Consider the following 20506-nt stretch of genomic DNA (forward strand, 5'->3'; position numbering starts at 1 on the left):
TCTCTTTTCTACCAGTTCCACTATGCTAAGAAATAATGATTAAAAAACATAGACATCATCCTGCTTCTTTAGCTCTGGCATCCTTATCATTATAAATGTTTTCCTACACTGTTACCATTACACGAGTTCTATGATGAACTATTTGTTCATCAGGGAGCTAACTTGTAAGCTGTAAAGATCAGAGCTTTATTTCAAAGGGAGGGAAAACATTATAGCATTTCATCTTATGCGCATTTGTCGTGGTTGGTTTACTCCAGACAGACACGAAGCACCACACAGTCACTCCCTTCCTCCCCACCCCCTCCATAGGATAGGGAAAAGAATCCATTTAATGGGTTTAATAGGTAAAGGAAAAGCTGTGCATGCAGGCAAAGCAAAACAAGGAATTCATTCACCGCGTCTCATGGACAGGCCTGTGTTCTCAGCCATCTTCAGGACAGCAGGGCTCTATCAAGCACAAGGATTACTTGAGAACACTCATCAAATATCGTCATTCCAAGCATCCCCCTTCTTGTCTCTTCTTTCCCCAGCTGTGTATGCTGAGCATGACTCCATATGGTACAGGATGTCTCTTTGGTCAGTGGGGTCAGCTGTCCTAGCTGGGTCCTTTCCAGCCTCTTGTACACCCCCAGCCCCCTCACTGGCAGGCTGGTGTGAGAAGCAGGAAAGGCTTTGACACTGTGTGAGCACTACTCAGAAGTAATCATAGAATGGTTTTGGCTGGAAAAGACTTTTAAGATCATCAAGTCCAACCAGATGATGCAATGCAACACTGGAGGCAAGGCACCAAAAACTTTTGGCCATATACTACAGCTGTGACCAGCCACAACCAGTAACTATCTCCCAAAATTTCGCATTCAGCTAAGCCTTGTCACCATACAGACAAACCTTTAAAGTCAGCTGCACTTGCCTGTCCAGGTCTCCAACTGCTTTGGAGACGTGAATGTGGCTAGGTAAGTCCACTACCCAACAGTAAAAACATCTACTAACACTGTTTTCAGCACAAATACAAAATGTCCTCTCATACTACTATTACTACTAAGAAGAAAATTAACTCTATTCCAGCCAAAACCAGGGCTGAATTTACAATATAGAATAGAATCATAGAATAGAAACATAAAATCACTGAGATCACATAGCTCTGAGATCGAGTCCAATTGTTAATCCAGCCGTGCTGTGTTCAACCCTAAATGATTTCTCTAAGTGCCACATACACATATTTTTTAACACTTCCAGGGATGGTGCCGTTCCCTGGAGGGCCTGTTCCAATGCCTCACCAGCCCCTTCAGGGAAGAAATATTTCCTAATATCCAATCTAAACCTCCCCTGGCACAATCTGGGGCCATTTCCTCTTGTCCTGTCATTTTTTATTGGGGAGAAAAGACCAACCCTCACCTGGCTGCAGCCTTTCTACAGGTACTTGTAGAGAGCAACTGAGCGTTATTTGTTCCAAGTCAAATAACCCCAGCTCCCTCAGCCTCTCCTCATCAGAGTTGGGTTCCAGACCCTTTACCAGCTTCCTTGCCCTTCTCTAGACTTGCTCCAGCACCTCAATATCCTTCTGGTAGTGAGGTGCCCAGAAGTGGACACGGGAATAGGGGTAGGGCTGTACCAGTACCAAGTACAGGAGGACAATCCTTGCCCTGGTCCTGCTGGCCACCCTATTGCTGATCCAGGCCAGGATTCCATTGGCCTTCTCAGCCACCTGGACACAGCTGGCTTGTATTCAGCTGCTGTTGACCAGCACTTCATGAAAGACATTACAGGACCTTACTCACAGCTATGGGTGCAACAAAGGGGTACAGCAGGATTTAGACATTTTGGGTATTTCCAGAAAGAGCTGTGGACTCCCTTTTTCACCACATTTTATCCAATGATCAGAGAAGTTAATCTGCTTCCAGTGCCCATAAACTCTCTTCTGCTGCAACCTTCTTTTTGTGCAGGTGGTTTTTTTTTCTGTGGTGGACACCCATCCATTTGGAAATATCCAAGCCACAAAACAGCTGTTAGACAGTAGCAAGTTTTGGTTACTCAGAACTAAGGCTGGATTCAACCCAACAGTGACTGAGAAGTGAGAGATTTGGTATCATGTTATCAATTTTCTGAGCCATCTGGTTCAAATTTGTGCAACACTGAAGGGTTAAGTTTTAAAACCAGATTATTTATTACCACAAATAATCTAGCAGCATTTATGAAGTATAAGACTAGAATGAACCTCCAAAAGGATAATCCTATCAACTTCAGCATACTACATGTTTAAAATATACCTACCATTCACAGTGAAGCAAAGATATCTATATATCATTAAATCTAATGGAACAGAAAAATGATGCCCTTATAGAAATATCTCACCAAAGTGTTTGATCTATGTCAAAGTAACACGTGTTAATCAAGACAAAGACAGCAACACAAGATAAAGAATTTAGTTCGAACAACTGTACAAATCTCCATCAGAGTACTTCACTTTTCACACACAAGGTAGAAAACATCTTCTCATGTACTACACTATCTGTATGCAGTGCCATGAACCGTGGCAGGGTGTGACTGTCTTCAAAGCTTGAAGAAAGTAATTTAATAGCTTGCTTCTATCAAACCCACTGCTCTAACTTCTGAGTGTCCCAAGAATTCCAGTTTAGACAGACCAATTCCTGATAGGATATACTTTTCAGCCTTCCTTCCTCCACTCCTCCTTATGCCCATTTTCCAGGTGGGAACATGAAGCTCAGGCACCTACCAAGACCTGCTGAAAATCATATGAAAAGTCTCTAGCACAAGACTAAGCTGACAGGCTTTCCTCCAGCTTCAGGTTTGCATCCTTGCTGGATAGCTGCATGACTTTTTATTCTCCTCCTCCAATGTACATGTTACTTTTATGACATATACTTCCTAAGGTGTTTGGAAGTGTGGACGTCAGCCTGAGTGAACAGTCCTTGCAGCCATTTGGAAGCTTTATTAAAGTTAGTACACATCTAGGAAAAGGAGGGCTATGATCCCTTCTACTGAAATAGTACTTCAATATTATTTAAGATTTTATTTGAACTTTTAGTAAAATATTAATTCCTATCCTGGTCCTAATATAAAATTCTTTATTATGTACTGATACCAATTTTCAGAATCTTGCACTTTTAAAGTAGGCCAAATGTCAGGTTTAAATATCCTGAAAATGTATTTCTAGAAGATAATAATCAGTCAAATGCAAAACTGAGTTTGAAAGGTAACGTGTCTATATGGATCGTTGCAATTTTGAAGACTAAATCATGTCTAATTAACTAGGCTGAGATAGTAGCTTTTTTTTCCCATCTCGAATTTAATTTAATTGTTAAAAAACAAAATCTATATATTAACCAGCTCTCCACCTGAAATGTGGGGGAGTGCTGCTTGCAGAAATTTCTAAAACCAGACCTAAGGTATCAGGCTGTGCAGTTCCTTGCAGCTAGGAAATATGTCAAATGCTGCTCTCTGTGTATCACATCCCTGACATTGGCTTTTAAAGAAGGATTCAGCCTGAAAACCCCTTTGAAGGGGAGCAGAAACTTTGAAGGCATCATCAGAGCAAAATCATGTTACACTCTTCACATCAGTCTGTGCACTTGGCAGATGCCACACACCAATAATTTAAATTTTCATTTTCACTTTTCATTTTCAGGCATTGTGATAATTCCGGGGCATTTCCTCCATCATATTTGTAACCTATTCATTATACCATTTTACTGCATAATGAAGACAAATGCCAACACTTTAGCAACAGATTTGGGTAATGACAAGATGTACAATAACACAGAGTAATGTGACCAGGCCTTCAAGTTCTAATTGAATATTTTTCTGATCCTGCTTTCATTAATCTTCCCTCCTGTTTCATTTTTCTAGCCATTTTACTGCTGCCTGCCCCTTTTCCCCTTTTCCCTCTCAAACCACTCTCTGAAAGCTTTTTTGCGATATAGATTCTGCCTCCATTGTGGGTTCAGGTTTTCTCCTTTTCTCCTCAAAGTACACGGCTCACTTGCTGATGAACCATCGAGCCTCTGATGGAGGCAGCAGCGTGCATCCCAGGCACGGTGCTTAATTGGTATGCTGGCCCATGCAAAGCTATCTGATTGCATTCAGTAACTGGCAGGGACAGAAAGCATTTCCAAGGGAAATAATATCTAGCTGTGAATGTGGAATATGTGTGTAAGAACTGAACAGTAAACACCAGCCTTAATTTTAATATCTCACATTATGCAAAACTAAAAAAAGATGAGTGCTCCGATATTCAAGCAGACCCCTGCGGGATAGGAATGTTATCACAAGAATATTATAGAAACCAATGCAAAATATCCAGCTGCTGTGAGAATTTAAGGGGCATCGAGTGATTTTGAATCACCATTTTCCTTCCACAAATGGAAGTATTTACCTATTAACAGCAGCAAAACTATATTATTTTGCTGGGCAGTACGACCGCAAGCAACATTGCCTTTCAGTTTAAGCTCTGATATGTTAGCACTTAATGTCCCAAACAGCCCTTAAAAGCTCCAAGGTAAAAATGTAAAACCATAATCCAGTCCTAAATGGTCATTTAAAAAATGATCATCCCAAAGCTCAAGAGTGCCTTTATCTGTTTATGAGGCATTCCAGTTAAAATAGTTACACTAGGAATGCAGGGAGGATGATACCTATTTAATTTTATGGTGTTTTTCTCTCTCTCCAATGATAAAAGGTGGCTGGGACTGCAGCAAAAGCCAAATCCTGTTTGCTTTATTCACACAACTAGTCACACTGACTGCAGCAGGGCTGTGGAAGAGATTTGCCCTCACCTCTTACTGTCTAAATTCTCTTTCTTTGTAAGCCACTTCCTGTTTGTGTCCTACTCTCTAGTGAAACTGTTACTCATGCACTTCCAAAAGGAATGTGGGACAGATAAAACCTAAGAATGAAAGCAGAAAAAAGAAACATCAATTCAGATCAAAAATAAAATCTTGACAAAACAAACTGTCTTGCTGACACAATTTTTTGGGAGTTGGTCAAGGAAGATTTGCACAGAACTGCTCAGACAATACCTGTATTGTTTATCCCTTAGGACTTACATTACCTTTCCCAGAAATGAGAGGGCAGGAAAGAATTTGTGATATTCAGAGAAAATTTTTGTGCAATTTATAGATCATAAAGATCTACAAATGTTCTCAAGCTGATTCTATTTCTTTTTTTTTTTTTTTTGTTTGTTTGTTTGTTTGTTTTCCTAAAGTAATGTGTGACATAAAGAGAATTCAGTGCTGATCTTCCTGGGCAGTCATTTAGGCCAGGGTGATAAGTAAACAATCTGGCAGCACCACACAGCTCTGTGTTTGAATCTTGCCCTCTGAGGAGCCCAATGAGCTCATGCTGATGGCTTTTCACACCTCAAAGCTAGCTCTCAGCAGCCTGGGTCAGTTCCTGGGTCAGACACATCCAGAAGCACCTCAGCAACATGGTGCTGAGAGACAGTGGCTGCCCTGGTGTTGCTAGAACTGCTTGCTGCTGTCCAGAAGGACCTTTGCCACTTTGGTTGTGTGTCCCCACTTCCTCAGCCTGATTCCAGCTCTGCTTGCCAACTTTCTCCAGGGCTGCTCCTGAAAATAAAATAAAAAAAAGTCTGTTCTCTGATGATGTCCCCTCTGGGTGAGGAGGAAGAACTGGAATTTTGTGGCCAACTTTCCAGGCTCCCCTTGAACTCTCTGCTCTTGAGGGATAGGGAGAGGGTTGCTCCGTAAACTTTTTTTTGTTCTTCAGGTGGCAGAAGAAACCTCAGCAACTTGGGCAGACTAGCTCCTTGTAGAGGTCCAGCCCTGTGAGAGGAGGGGATCTTAGTATCACTGTTCTCTGGGGTATGCCTCAGGAAGGAGGAAGAAATTTCTCTGCAAGAGCCCAGACATTCATCCTGAGAGACTGAAAAGCATGGCATGTACTGGGTCCTTTCTGCAAGCCTGGAAGAAGCACTGAGAGGCCTTGGGAAACTAGCATACCTACTGAACAGAAAAACTTGCTCTGCTTAAAATCAGCAATTTTAATAATGCAAACACACCCCAATGAAAAAACTCTTGGGAAAACACCATTGTTATTTCCAGAGTATAAATGCAATATTTTAAACACCATCCATTACTTTTTGTTCCAGAAAAAGATGTGGATCATATATTTATTTGAGACCAAGACCAAATCATCCTCAGTCCTTGCAGATGCCTTCCTTCTTGTAAAATAATAGCAGGGAAAGGTGAGAACTTAAAAAAATATTTTAGCACTGGAGATAATAGCAACAAATCTCCACAATGGCATAAACCTTCAATTCCCTCTATTTAGGATTCAGGTTTTTTCAATTAATGGGCATTAGGGACAAAGATTTGATAAACTGGTCTGTGCAGGTTGTGCTCTATTCTGGGTGTGTGTCCTACCCTGCAGCAACTGGAGATGTCAAGTCTAGCTGTCAAGGCAAAAAGAAGAGAGATAAATGGTCACCCTGCCTCACAGCTGTAATTACTGCAAACTAAGCACAAACACCGTATTTAGAGCCCTAACATTTGAATAGGTTACAATGCACCTCCAAATGAAAGTTTTCGTAATTAAAGAAAAAAGGGATAGAATTTCTTTGCCTACTTGTATAACACTTTTCTAAAAGACAGAATTTGAGAGAGATTGGATTCACCTCAGCAAGGCATGCTGCACAGTGAATTGTCTGATGCTTCCTTGGAATATTTTGCCAATTTGGTCACCAGTAGTAAAGTGGGTGAACTTTTGGATTTCAATGCATGAGACTCCTCATGCGTCAGGATGAGACAATTCTGTGGCTCGGATGATTACTTCTGAAGGCAAAAGGCCAAAGTTTTCTCCTTGAACTTTACATATGAATTGATCAGCTCAATGCCTTTACATAGTTTTAGGTACCTCCCAGCTTTGCCTAGCCACATCAAGGGAATACAGTGGTAAAAAGCCATTTTCTTTCTGCTTGCAGAACACATTAGCATTTGAGAGGGAAAAATGGTAAAAGACTATAAAAATACTCAGAGAATGCATTAATCCCAGATATTTTGTCCATAGTTCCTTGCAGAGCTATCAGAGTGTCTAGGTTATTGACCTATAATCCATTAATAGGATTTTTAAGAGTTCTGTTATGGTTACTCTTCAGGAGATGAGTGAACAGATGGATTGGATGGTCACCCCCTTGCTGTAACCTTTGCCTAAGAAAGCTGATTAATTCAGTCGTTCTAGTTGATAAGGCATCAACTGTGGCTTTGTCTACAGATAATTAACTAAGATCCAAGCCAGAGAAGTCAGAGGAGGTGAACAGCAATGTGAACTCTCTAGGCTAAATCCAAGAGATTGAGGTCTAGAAGCAGGGGTGAGGTAAATGATGCTGTAAAGTATATGTCAGTAAGCACGACTGTGCCAGCCCAAGCTTTTGTGAGCAGAGGCAAGACAGAACCCAGCAGATGAGCAGGTGGTGAGTGATGTCAGGCACCAGGAGCGCATGCTGGAGCTTTCACAGTGTACCACACCTGCAGCCCAGCACCTCATTCACTGCTTATTACACTTACCTGCCCAAAACCTTTAAGCCACCTGAAGACAGTCCGCCTGCGTTAGGCAGCACTGGAGGTGACAGAGAGCAACCCCCCTGCCCTGCACAGGGGCACTTCCAGAGCAGGCAGAGAGGCAGAGGGAACAGTGCTCTAGCTGCAGATGCCCTGCAAACCCGTGGCAACATGCTTCTCTCCCTTCCTGTTTACTTTTGTTTGGCTCTTTGGAGCATTTCCACAGGCCTGTGCTGGACCAGAGGCTAGCAGGTCTCTGCCTTGCCTCATTAGACATGAGCAGTAGGGGTTGCAGCCATCTACCACACTTAAGACATTCAAAAGCACCCAGACACATAATTGACTCCAGCTCCTTTCAACCCCAAAGCAAGCTAGCTACAGTCAACAATGACGAATAAAGAAAGAATTCAGGCCTGGTAAATAACCTGAAGTAGAGCAGCTGCAATGGGAAGGGAAGCAGCCAAGTGAATTAAGCCTCCCATATTCCTTGCTTAGCCTTTCTTTTCTCTCTCTGACCTGCAGCTGAATACAGCCTTTTACTACTGCTCCTCATGGCTTGCAGCTGCAGCACTCCAAGGCTGTCAGGAGCCCTGTAACACTCCTCTGGGCAGGAGTAGGGAATTTGGATTACCAAGGCAGGTACACCACAGTGCTGCCCCTTTCACTTGTGCCTCTAAAGGCACATCTGCCTTCCTTGGCATCTTCCCAGCTCACCCCTGAGACCACTCCAGCACACACCACTGATTTCATGTTTGCAAAGCAGGTGTCCTAATAAAGTACCTTAGGAGTCAGCCTCAGCCATCAATTTGCAGCAAGGGGGTTGACATAGATATAGGTTAGCTGGTCCACTGCCTCACTTTGCAGTGGGGAGCAGAAGGAACACACAATCCAGACCTTGTTGGGAAAGTGGTCGACAAACTGTTTTTCACATCCTCAGTTCAGAATTAACACTTTCAAATGTTGCATCTTGTGAGCAGCTGTGTAGAGGTTTTAATTCTATTTCTGAATGGAAAAAAATTAAATTCACTGAGCCAGAGTCCCCCTTTTTTTTTTTTTTTTTCCCAAGAACACAAGCTGAAATACTAACACTAAAATAGGAGGTTGTGCAAAAGCTTAGGGAGATTTTCACACTTGGACACCAAATTCTGATTTACTAACTGCTGATCCAGCTGTGGAATAGTACCATAGCTTCCCAAACTTCTGCTTTGGGATTGCAAAATTTTGCACTGTGCTACTCCCAGAAATATCTGAGTGTTGCTAAGACAATCCAGCTCTAACTGTATCTCATGCTCATGCCTCATCAGAGGGCACAAATAGGCAGCCCTCTTCTTACAGGCTAATTACCAAATTGAAAGCTCCTCTGGGGTGCTGTCATGTTGAGGCTGGCTCACTGGAAACAATGAATTTTGGTTCAGTTTCTGTCCCAGGATCTATCTAATATATTTTATCCTCTTCTTATTTAAGGTTAACTACATATGCAGCCCATAGGAGAGAACAGAAACCAAAATGAGATTTGCTGTGAGCCATAGTCAAACTGACACATTGCTCCCATAAGAAGCTATGATTTACCCTCTTTATTAGCTTGCTTTTTAGATCATTTTCTTAGAATCTGTAAGACTTAACTTTAGTGCCATGCAGGCAGAGAAGAACCTGAGCTCAGGTTTATCTTGTCCTAGCAGGTTTATCTTGTCCTAGATGAGCACTTTGAGCACCTAAATAATGTATTAAAAGGTGACAGTGACACTGGTACACACAATGCATAATGCTTTACAGTAAGGTACAGATAGGAATGAAATCCTGTCTTAGCCAAATTTTAAAATTCTATACATCTATATACAAACTTACACTCAGGATTGTATATATACCAAATTTCAATAGATAGAATTGGAAGGAACATGCACAGTTAAGCATTTTAACCAGCACATGAACATTTATGAATGTTTCATGCATTTTTGTCTAGCACGGGTGCTTTTGCTCTCTTTACTCAAATGAGCAGTGCCACCAGAGAGGCTATTCATGTGAGCACAACAGCATGATTTAGCTCTGTCTGATTTTTAAAACTCATAGTAATCAGGATACAAAAATCAGGGGCTGACTTATATATTTATTAGCACAATTACGTCTGCAACCCCTCCTAGACTGAACACAAATTTGGTAGTAATTTTCAAATCATTAGCACACTCTTTTAGTAACATCTTATCTCAGCTATTAGACAGGCTTTACTTAAATTGAAGTCATTAGCAAACACTCCATTACTGTATTGTTTTGCAGTATGCATTTAGTATATTGGATTATTTTGTAAAGTAAATATCCTCTTAATATGAAACAAATCAACATATATCTATAAAACATAATTATAAGACTACTTAATTCTGCAATGTATAAAAAGTATTTTCAACTTTTATATGAAGTAGCTTCTAAATAATAGAATTCATGGTACATGATTAATTACAGCAATCATCTATCTGTGCTAAAATATGACAGTTTAATCTTCTAAATCACATCGGGAATGAAACAATTCTGAATCCAAGATATCCCTTTATAGGTTCTAAGTACGGCTCATAAATTACTGTGTCTTTTAAATCTCATCTATATTTCTGCAGCAGAGAGGCAGGACAATACTATGTTCAAGTCTGCAGTCTTCTTTAAGTAAAATTCTTGTTCATTAAAATAGTTTAGAGGTGTCTTCCTAACAGTGCCATATAGCTAACTTCCTCTGGAAGAACTTCAAATTCAGTGTTTGATAGGACAGATAATTTTTACCTTTGGGGTTTTTTGAGAAAGAATCCCTTGGGTAGCAGCTTTGCTGCATGCCACAGGTGAAATCTCCGAGAAACCCCTGTGAGATAAACCTCAGGTTTTTAGTTCCTTCCTTTTTCTGGTAGCGTTGAAAGCTTATATAAGAATCAAGAGTCTCTTGCCTCATAAAAGGCATGAACTGTGACTTTCTCTGTGGTTCACAGCTCCTTAGAGCTGCCCTGATCCAAACTGGGGGAGCCCACACTGTGGCTGAGGTAGATCTGCAGATAAGTTTGGGGCCCCCCTGTTCCTGTGCTCAGGACACTGTGCCAGAACCTGCTCTCTAAATTACCTGCAGGCCACTTTGGTCATCAGTGGGAATCAGGGAAGCTTGTAGAGAAGACTGTTGCTCAGTGAGCACAAGACAATTTGAGACTTTCATTTGGAAAGAATATTAGCTCAAACCTACCCCACTGGCATGTAGGTCAAGCTTTAACAAAACATTGCTGAACAATGTCCAGATTAGTTTAATCCAATGGCACAAGGCAGAGCAGCATCATAATGTAGCTGAGGTGCATAGAACCAACCACAGCTCAATGGGAATAGAGACCTGGGGTTTCTCAGTAACTCACAGGCAAAAGAGGAGAAGAGACAAGAAGCTGTATCATTGTGTGTGCAACTCTTGGGCTTTTCTGTTCTACAAGGCAGGTGGGAAGGGAGCAAGTTCAGGTGGTATATCTGGGTGTCTATGCTGCCATTTTAATTTGTAAATCTTTGCCAATGTTAACTGCTCCTGAGAAAAAGACTGGTTTAAAGGCAAGGCTGGGAAAGGTCAGGCTATGGCAAATCTACTTTCCTTTTATTAGCCTTTTCCTTGGACTTGTCTGCAATAATCACCAAAACAGCCACACTATCCCATGGTGGTGGGAGCAGAGGGAAAGGTCTCAGTAAAAAAAACGAGTGAAGTTCCAATACAAATAGCACAAAGAGTAAAAATTATGGACAAGTTCTAGCAACATTTACAGAAGGTGTTTAACCAAGTGAGCCACCGGCTTTTTTCTCCACCTGTACTATAAATATATAACACCAGAGTGAAAAAAAAATCTTCACTGCACAAGTATTTGGTTATAAAAGTGATCCAAAAATATGTTGTTGCATCAGAAGCTCTTATCAGGATGATGCAAAGGAAGTGCTCAGTAAAACCGTGGTTTATATCTCCTGGAGGCCTAAGAGCACTACTGTGCCTCATGCAATGAGACAAGCAATGACTTTGCAGCTGCCTTTCAGAAGAACATCTTTCTACCATCACACTGACCCTTTTCCAAAATATTTTAATGCACATGTCAGGCTCAGCAAGACATTTGACTGAAAGTTGTGATTTGATGTAAATTTTCACAATATAAATAAAATAAAGTTTCCTTTCAGCTTTCTAAGCTGAAATGGTGCTTAGATGCCATACATGTATTTCCAGTTCTCTTCTCCAAGGTCAGAAGAATTAATAGCTTAGTGGGTAAATTGGCCAACAAGCAAATCCTCTCCTGAGTTTTCAGTAAAAGAATTCCTCTTCTGTTTATCAGACTGCCTGAAGGTAATTTGCCAAACATGAGAGAAAAAGGGGATTTTTATTTTGTTCAAAAATGCTCTTTAAAGAAATCTGATTTTTCTTCCTGAGAGGCTTTCAATGAGAATTACATATTCAAAAACAACACTCACTTTAGAGTTTTCATTTGGCTGTGTACTTTTTACTTCTTTCAGCAATCTCCTCCAAGTTGTCCCTGATTTGAAAGCAAATGCAGAGGAAAAGGAGACTGTGAAATGTAAGAGAGACAAAGTGAAGCCTTGAGATGAAAAACAGCTGCAAAAAGCTTTTATTTTCTGGTTTTTTTTTCAATCCAACTGCATTGTTATTGCCTAAGAACTTCATGAGAAAATAGCATAGTTCACTAATGCAATACACTATAACGTTAGGCGCCCAAACACGTAATCCAACATTGCTGCATATATGGATGTCCTCTGAGAAGGTGTTGGTTATAATGCTTTCCAAGCTACTTTTAAGATTTGTTTTCTCTGTAGTCCTATATATCAGCTCTTCAATTAGTTTCACTTTTTGTGTTATCTGCTTTGACATAAGTTCATGACAATCTTTATTTATTCCTCATTTCAATATATCCATTATATCTATATCCATTTGTCCCTGTTGAGGGCACCTTCACAAACTCTCAACAGCAGCAGGGGAGGGCAACTAGTGGACCACAGGGAAACATAATCTAGAAGAAGGTCATCCTCTGGACAACCTCTGCTTCCTGCTCCCATGTTGACAGCTCCCAGCATGTTCCCACAAGCAAGACCTTGTACTGAAATACAGTAAAAATTCCATTTTACTTTTTTCCTCTGTTTTAGGAATAGGGTCAATTCAGGAATTGATTCAGGAATTCAAACTCTGTGAATTAATACCAATACATTTCTGCCTATTTTTAGCAGCTCTAGGCAATGGATTTGGGAAATCTCTGCAAGCAAGATCTGGAAACCTGTCACAACTTCCATCCCTTTGGGTATTTTCTGATTTTTCATTGCTGTTCTCAGCTGTCATCACTTTGAGTGATCAATATTGTTCTGCAGGTTATGATGTCTGAACATTTATGCATGGCTAGATAGGCTTCCTTTATATAATGCCCTAAAGATAAACTACCAGCTATCAGAACTTTTCCTAGCTTAATCAGATACACATCTCTTTAGTGTATTAGATACAATAACAGCATGATAAATATCCACTATTTATATGGATATTTATATATGGATAAACTATATGACGGATTTAATCATTAATGAGCCATCATGAAAAAACATACTAAGGTTTTTTAATAACATCAGTACATTCTCAGTTTAGCACATTTTGAATACCAATGAATGGTGATCTATAGATTTACTAAATAAATGGCATACTCTATATTGCTCATGCTGCTACTTCATGGGACATCATTTTTCTTGCTGCACTTTTTGAAATATCTTCTAATATATCTGTAATCCCCTCATTTTTGGTACAGTATGCTAAATATTACTTATTACTGTGTAAAAATTCACAATTAGACATTTTAGAAATAATACAATGTATATTGCTTTTAAGAACTGCATATTTTTTTATCTGGAGAATCTGGTATTTCCACTAAAGTGAAACCTGGGACCAGACAATCCTGTATTATGACCAGGGAAAAAGCATGTTTTCTCAAGTGGGTTGGATGCCTCTGGGCATTGATGTCTTTGGCATTATAGGTCTAAGCATAGTGAATGCAAAGTAAAATTCCTCTCTAATGGAAAGAGGAGTCTTCCTCAAATGCACCTATTGTCCTATCAATTTTAAGGTCAGGACACATTTCAGAATAATCGAAACCATTTAAACAACAAGTTGTTACCTATAACTTTGTCTAAAAAGAGATCACTGGGATTTGCAGATATGACAGGACTGAGGTGGCAAAATTACCAGTAGGTTTTCTGCTGTGCATAACTGCAGTTTCAATACCTATTTCTAATAAATCATTCAATTTTCCCTCCCTCCACCTACATTCAAATGTACACAGTTCAGGTGGGTGGAATATGACGTGGCAGAACCTACTACTGCTGACAAATGACTCCCCTGGAGAATTGTCTGAAGCACAGGTTGCACAGATGATCAATAGCAACCATTCAGTGTTTTGGGGTTGTTTAGTTTCCCATTTACATGAAGTAGAATCACTGAGAACCTGAATTTGCACAGGCTTCAGGACTCATCCCTGCTCAGTAATAACTCTCCAGGAAGCCTGCAGCAATGCCTCTGTCACATCTGTGACAGCCAAGCCTGGGCAGCTCCCCTCCCTGCTGCACAGAAAAGATCCGGGAGTTCCGATATCCTGGGGTGACAAGGGGCGCCCAGCTGCCTGGCATGAAGCTGGTACTCAAACCACCACATCAAAACGAGGATTACAACAGCTCCAGCACACACGGACTGTCCAGGGATGACAAATCTTCCAGCTGTTCCACCTCTTACCAGCCATTAGGAATGAGTAAAGTTTTCCCAAAGTTCTACCTTAGAGCAATCAGAGATTTTTCAAACCGAAACCAAAACCAAAACAAACCCAAGAAAACAAACAAAGAAATCATGAAAAACAAACCACCAAAACACAACCCCTAAAGAAACCAAAAAGTAAAAAAAACCACCAAACCTTTTCATTTACAGGTTTTTGTCTGACAGCAATAGTTCCAATGACACAGGGGTTGATGTTTCCACACCTGAGGATTAGATGCATTATATTACTTTCAGAGAACAAGTGCTTGCAAGGCTTTTGTGTTCTGTATTTGCAAAAGACATCTTTGAGGTATCAGTGGAAAAGATGCTATCACAGACTGAAGCAGAGGTACATATATTAGCATTATTGACTAGCAACACTGAGTGATCTATTTTATTTAATACCAAATTTATCTCCCTGGTGTCTGCAACTGTAAGAGCTGTAAGATTAGCAATTTACAGGAATCGTCATGGGGAAGGACAGGATGAAATGATGTGGTGGGTTTTCATAAAAAAATCAAATTCAAATTCAAAATCAACCAATCCAAAAAAACCAACACAAACCCACTTCACAATGTAGGGCGGTTTTTGTTTTTGTTGAGTTTTTTATCTTTAATTGCCAATGTTGCATATTGGCTGAAGGTTTGAACCATTCTGTAGGTGCTATTCCAAAAAAGCAATGTCCCTGGAGAATTAATAGCATATGATCACTAGAATAACTCTTCATAAGTCCTTTGAGTCTCTGTAATTAACATGTTAAACTGCTCTTAGAGGGAATAAAGTATCATTATACACAGAATAAATCATTTCAAATTACTGAATTATTTGTCTGTACAATTACCCAGATAATTATCTAAACTTTATTAATAAAAGGTTTCATTAGCTACCACTTACTCTGGATAGAACTAACCCATTGAGCTTTTACTCTCTAATACATGAACAATGCAAAATACAACATAAATGTTATGGACATTTTTAAAAAACAGAACTAAATTATATGCTGAGCTAATCTCATTTTGAGACCATATTTTTGTTATATAGGGTGCTTTCCTGAGCTGAGCTAACTAGAGGCAGATACTGCAACATAAAGCATAAGAAAGGAGCTGAATATTTGCAAAAGCATAATCAGCCAAGGTGAATCTTAGGCTTAAGATACAGGGCTGAAATGGAGGAAAAGTGATCTGTGACATACTGAAGCAGAATTTCACGCACCAGCTTGCCTACATTTAAAGGCAAAACCTTCCTTCAGCAAATTTAGAGCTTATCTAAGCTATTTGCGTGGTGGTAGATAGTTTGAGTCTAATACAGGGGTAAGATAACAAAGCAAGAACTAAAACTGACAACAAGGTGGCATCACTGAAAAGACTAAGACCAGTGCTTAAGCAAGGTCTTCCTTAGTAGCATGGCTGATCATGCACATGCCACTGCTCTGAGGGCAATGAAGTCTGAAGGTCTTGCTCTTTCTAGAGCTGAGGCATGCCAGATGCAGATATGTGACCCAAAGGGGATGACTTTATCCCTGGAGCCACGGCTTAAACAGTCTTACACTAAATAAAACTGTGGTATGATCTCATTATTGGTAAGATGTAACACCTTTGGGAATTTTGCTTTCTTTCATTTTAAATCAAGTCAGTAATGACTTTGTCACTGTTATAACCTGCTGCACATGCAGGATTCATGCATGCACTTGGTATCCTGCTGTGGCCCCAGGTTCAACTCCATAATCCAGCCGCCACATCAGCTGAACTCCAGTATCTGCTACCAGCCCTCAGCAAATGCAAATTGAAATGACTGAGGTACAAAGTCATATTTCCTTTAATTTGCAGCAGACTAAAAGCATGCACATGGACAGCTATAATGCTATAAACACCCGTTCTGCAGCTACCTCAGGCATAATTCAAGCACATGTCTAAAACCTTAACCATTATGGTACATGAAGAGACATGTAATGTTTCATACACAGACTCCCTTGCCATTTATAAGTTGCACAATCACATTTTTCTTCCCACAAATCTCACTTTTGATCATATGGCTTTCCAGGAATCAGGCACAGAAATACCTTTGTTTTCTGGCTCTGGGAGCCTACCAATTCCTAAACTTCACATATTAACTGTTTCCTTCTGATACATCCCAACCTCAGCTGCACAACTGATAAATGTACTCTAGAGCTGTACTCTAAATCCTTTGACTTCAAAAAACACCCCATTCCAGATGTGATACTGGTGCTGCTCATACTTATCCAGCTGATGAGTTATTAGGATGCTTAAGGCTTTACCTGAAAGCTCTTGAACTCGTATCGGATATGTGGGTTGGGATATCTGGAGTGAAAATTCCTCACCCTTTCCAACTGAAGTTGTTCAACTTCAGGTGAAATCCTACCTGTCTTTGTAGCCATAAAGAAGGTTAGGTCCCAAGTGTCCTTTCCACTGGCTTTGGTACACAGTGTGGGACCTTCTGTTAACTCACCTTACTGTAAGTAACAGAAGACTTTACCAAAATGCATGTAAAAGATTGCTTCTTTCTTCTTTTGAGATTTGTATGTGCCTACACTTCCAAACAGAGACCAGGGCATCTTTTTTGTTCTTCGGTTTTGTGTATGTTGCTTCATAAGTCTTTATGTTGTTTCATAATTCTATCATACGAACATAGATAATATTGAGGAACTAATGCAGAAACACAGTTCATTAATAGTGTAGGAAAGGTTATAGTCACTTCAAACTATTCCAGCAATGTTGATACTTTTTTTCCTAAGTAGCTTGTGGTTCCAAGGTTTTGGTTTGAATATTTTTTGTAATCTGCTGAGGAAAACAACAGGCATAGTAAATTTCAGCCTGATCAAGGTATTGACAATTGAAAGCAACATATTATAACAAAGCACTGTGCAACTTTGACTTCAAAAATCACTGCTTCACATAAACAAAGGTATATATAGACTTTCACAGTGTCTTCCAACCTTAGATTTGAAACTGCCTTATAGTAGAAAAATATCAGAAACACTGGTTTTCCCTCAGCTAGAAAAATAGTCAAAGGCAGGACAGACTTGGCTACCATACAAATTCCAATTCAAGATATAACCTCAGAAAAAGATTGCTAATTACTGGGATCCTGCTCCCACTCTCGGGAAGGGAATCATGGCAGGTATGAGCATCCCCTCTGAAGCAGCTGTAATGACTGGAAACAAATGTGGGTTCTTAGACACATACAAGCAGAACTTCATACCTTGCAGACACATCTGTGTGTGCCTGGTGACTAACAGGAGACTAGCATTTCTGCTTCCCATGGTATGGGAAAAGGAAAGAATTCCACCTGAATTTTTATGAGTCTATAACTCCACTTTTCCATATTCAAAGGTATTTCTCTGTCTTGAAAAGCACAAGAGGTGATGATGGATTATAGAAAGTCGTGCTTAGCAAGAAGTTTTGTGAATAGCAAGCAGTGTGCAAAATCCTAACTGTTCATGAACTCATCACAGCTCAGAAAGCATGTCTGGCAGTCACAGAAGACCATGTAAATAATTGCTGTATGTTAGAAACTGCATTACTGATGCAGGCTCATGGAAGGAATTTTTTGGAACAGAAATTATACCATGGCAGTGGAATTCTTACAGCTATGTCCCCAGGATTGTGCAGCCCCAGTCTGCTGTCCACAGCTGTGAGGGAGGACACACAGACCCCTCTGAGGGCAACTATCAAAGCAATTTGACCTAACTGTATTTGCAGTATTGGAAAAGACAGGCTTAAAACCAGGAGTGCCTCACTCAGCATGCCCAAGGATTTCTGCCATTAAAATGCATGAGTAGAAGTCACTGAAGGTCTCACTTCACCTATGTGCTTGCTATCCAGCTCCACCAAACTGTGGTTGAGAATCAGCATGGTGACATCAGAAATGCTTATAAGCCTGTAGGTACCCTTACGAGCTGCTTTTCAGTGGAGAGAACTGTGCAGTTATGTTGAAAGTAAGATTATTTTGTCTAACTGTTGCTCATTACTGACATGAAGTGAAATTAGGCAGTGCATTTGCTCACTGCTACGAAGGTGACAATGTCAATTGGCCTCCAACCTATCTGGTTGTCTCTGAACTGTCCCCCAAAGCTGCTGCATGATGTTGTCTTCTTGCCCCTAGGTCAGCAGAGAGCTGAACATTGTCACAGCCTGAACAAAAACACCCACCACTTTGCCCAGCTTCCCACACTCCAGAAAATGCTGGTGGTGGAAGGGTTAAGAGACTCTCTGATAGCAGACAGGTCGTGTTGAATTCTTCATTGTGAGATATATAAAAGTGGTTTTCAAGATTACATATCTCCATAGGTTATACTGTCATTATAAGGAACTGCATTTACACAGTAGGGAATTTAAGTTGGAAATGTGACACTCCTAGCAAAAATGTGAACTGGAACAAAAATTACCCAGGGAAGAAGCACCTTAAACCTTTCATTTCAAAGAATCTGCACTAAGCCTGAAAAGAGCAAATAATGAGTGATGAAAGGCGTCTTTGTTATGCTGTGATTTCAAAGCTCTGCCAAAATGTCAAACAATCCATTTAATCAATCAGAAAATTAAAGAATGTGGTAGATTCCCAAGGTAGCTTGACGTTTTAGCTCTGCCAAGTAATTCAGCTACTGCACAAAGCTTATGTCACAATAGCAATTACTTAATAAGGCATTTTTGTCTAACTGTGTTGATGTAAAAACACAGTTTAGTTTTCAAATTATTTGCAGCTGTGTTCCTTGGATCAAGCATGCAATACCTTTGATGTTTACATTTGGTGCTTTAAGCACTGATTTAATTCAATTTTTATCACAATGTATCCTTCAAAAGTTTCCTATTATCTCAAAACAGAAAGAAATTTATTTCTTAAAATAGGCGTTCATGAGGTCACGTAAGAAAAAGGAGACACTGTCTGTTGTTTCACATACAAGACTCATTACACACTTCAGACACCACTGGCAGAACTCCTGTGATTTCAAATACATATTCTTTATGATGTTTACATTTCAGATTTGGTCATTTATGTCAGGACAAAGTTAAACAATCTTGGGAATCCTGGATTAATATAAATTAAATTTTGGGAATGTGAAACAGTCTACACTGAACATTTTCTATATTACAGGTAATTTGTTCTGTATTTCTCCCAAAGGAAAAATGTGACAGACTTGTTACAAATGTAGATTGTTTTTTCCTTCTGACAAGCCAAATAAAATTAAATATCCATTTTGTTAATGTGAAATTAAATGCAAAAGTTTTAAGGTAAAAAGTTCAATGAGCACTTAAATACATTGTTACTTTAGAAAACTTGAGTATACTAATATTGTCTGCCAAAATAATAATCCTCAATAAAAATGAAATAAAATTTCATTTTATTTATAAAAATAAAAAGACATTAAATGTAATGCCTTAGTTTTAAATCAAATTGTTTGCGATATGATGTTATTATCTACACTTTTGCACATTCCAGAAATTTCTTATGAGCTCTACCTTGTGTCAGTGGCAAGAAATACATCCCATATCTACCTGCAACTATATGGACAGTATCTGTTTTTCTTTTGTGTGTTTTAAAATCTGAAATACTGATATGAAAGAATCATAAACTCCACCAAATATATACCTACACTGCAGTTTTTAAAGAAAAAAAGCATTCAGCACAGCAAACAAAGCCTGACCTGCACTCCTGACAGCAGGTGGTGAGTGTCTTTGTGATCCTGGAGCCTATTAGTATGATCTCCTTCAGTGGCCGGATGAATAGGGACCTTCCTTTCAGAAGCCACAGTGAGTTTCACAAAAGCTTCTCTGCAGAGGAGGGCTGGAATGAATCCAGTCATGCAGCTTTCACTAACCCCCTGATCCTTTCTTTGGCTCCCCATCTCCACTGCCTACCCACCTCTCCCTGTCCCCCTACATTTCATTTCCTAGTCTGGCCTTATTGGCAATGGAAAAAGAGTACAATGAAGACAGCAAAAATATCCTGCATAAATGCACTGAAATGGATCATAAGTGGGGAGCTCCTCAGCATGACCAGACCTGCGCTCACAGAAAATTCTGCAGAAAATGCAAGAACTTTGGCCAGAGATGAAGCGCCAAATTTGTATCACCTCTGAGTACTGTCAGCCTCTAGATTTTATCAGAACAGGGCATCCCCACATACCTCCTCTAACAATTTTCAGATGCACAAGTGCTTCCAGGGCTGAAATATCAAG

Source organism: Camarhynchus parvulus, chromosome 1A, assembly GCF_901933205.1.
Source record: "Camarhynchus parvulus chromosome 1A, STF_HiC, whole genome shotgun sequence".
Classification (NCBI taxonomy): domain Eukaryota; kingdom Metazoa; phylum Chordata; class Aves; order Passeriformes; family Thraupidae; genus Camarhynchus; species Camarhynchus parvulus.